General features: G+C 40.1%; 1 pseudogene; it reads right to left on the bottom strand.

The window, feature by feature from the left end:
* Positions 1 to 721: 721 nt before the first annotated feature.
* Positions 722 to 928, bottom strand: LOC100947181 (annotated as a pseudogene).
* Positions 929 to 1,797: the final 869 nt, after the last annotated feature.

Genomic DNA, 1,797 nt, shown 5'->3' with positions numbered 1-1,797 from the left:
TTTTGCAGTTTTTGGCCGGAGCTGGGTTTGAACCTGCCACTTCTGGCATATGGGGCCAGCGCCCTACTCCTTTGAGCCACAGGCGCCGCCCACCTCTATCGCCCACTTTCTTGCTTCTTTGCTTTCTAGCACTAAAGGATATTCCAGGCTCATCTTATCATTTTCCTGTCTCAGCCGTATAATCACCCATTTCTGTGAGCAGGTCTGCTTTCTTTTAGCAGACAATAATATTTAGAAACCAAGATCTGGATGATAACTGTGATATTGTTACTAGGGTGTTATGGATCCTAGATTCTCTCACCAGAAAAAGCTGGGAAATATACATAGGAGAGTGTGTGTGTGTGTGTGTGTGTGTGTGTATGTATATATGTGTATACACATATATGCATTTTTGCATCTACATTTGTTTTTTAAATTTTTTTATTAAATCATAACTGTGTAAATTAATGCATTTATGGGATACAATGTGCTGATTTGAGATACAATGTGGAATGCTTACTATTAAGAGTAGAGTATGAATGTCTTACTACATTTGTTTTTATATTGAAAATCACAAGTTTTCACTGATACCTCCAATTTCAATCTGATATCATAAAGTTTTTTTCAAACAAAAGGTCTCACGTATTTATTACTGCACCAGCTTATTAGTGAAGAGCAAATAAACAAAGAGAAAACTCATTATCCCAATGAAACCTGGCTAACTGTCCAACTGATGACATTTTCAGCTTGACATGGTAAGATGATAGTGACCATGATACAGCATAAGTATGTGCCATCCCATGTGCTTGAGTCTTCTCCAGTGTCTCCTCTTCGAGTTGTACCTGATTTTATTACCCGTTTTCATTCGAATCCACTCGGGAATGGGATGATCTTGTTTTTGTTTCTTGGACAGAAACCACTTGATTCTGAAAGTCTTGTGAGAGGACATGGTGACAAACGGGACTAATCACAAGCACCACAATGGAGTAGCGAGAGAGAGAGCGTGTTTTTGTTTGTTTGTTTTCCAGTTTCCGCTGGGGCTGGGTTCAAACCCACCATCCCCTACTCCTTGAGCCACAGGTGCCACCCAAGCTTGTTTTATTTTTTATCCCTTACCATACTGGTAACTCTCTTCTCTGTCTGACAGTAAGAAACTTGGCTTCAGTTATCCCTAATGATTTGATGGGGCCCACTTCTGTGTAATTAATTTACATTTCCACCACCCCTTCATCTATGGAGATATCTTCCTAACTCCACTTTGGCTTCAACCTGATGTCAGCTTACCTTTCTGCATAGATGTCTTCCTCATCCTTCTTGGCTGCTGACACTCCATACCAGGATATATATATATATATTTTTTTTGGTAAGGATTCCCATTTTGTCCTACTTAGTCTCTGATGCTGCACACTGCCCACCTTACTCTGCCTGCACTGTGTGGATGCCCTCTTACCTGTCTTTTTTTTTTTTTAAGATAGAGTTTCACTGTGTCTCTTTGGGTAGAGTGCTGTGACATCATAGCTTACAACAACCTCAAACTCTATGGGCTTGAGCAATCCTCTTACCTCAGCCTCCTGAGTAGCTGGGACTATAGGCACTGGCCAAAATACTCAGCTAATTTTTCTTTTTCTTTTTTTTCTGTGTGTGTGTAAAGACAAGGTCTTGCTTTTGCTCTGGTTGGTCTCAAACTCCTGAGCTCAAGCATGCCTTGTGGGTTTTGAAACTCCATGGCCAGACCATCCTTTTCTCTCTTTCTTTCCTTCTTTCTTTCTTTCTTTCTTTCTTTCTTTCTTTCTTTCTTTCTTTCTTTCTTTCTTTCTT

This window comes from Otolemur garnettii, unplaced genomic scaffold (assembly GCF_000181295.1).
Source record: "Otolemur garnettii isolate 467f Iridium unplaced genomic scaffold, OtoGar3 scaffold00125, whole genome shotgun sequence".
NCBI lineage: Eukaryota > Metazoa > Chordata > Mammalia > Primates > Galagidae > Otolemur > Otolemur garnettii.
Note: the sequence above shows the minus strand (reverse complement) of the source record. Positions and strands in the feature narration are given on the sequence as shown.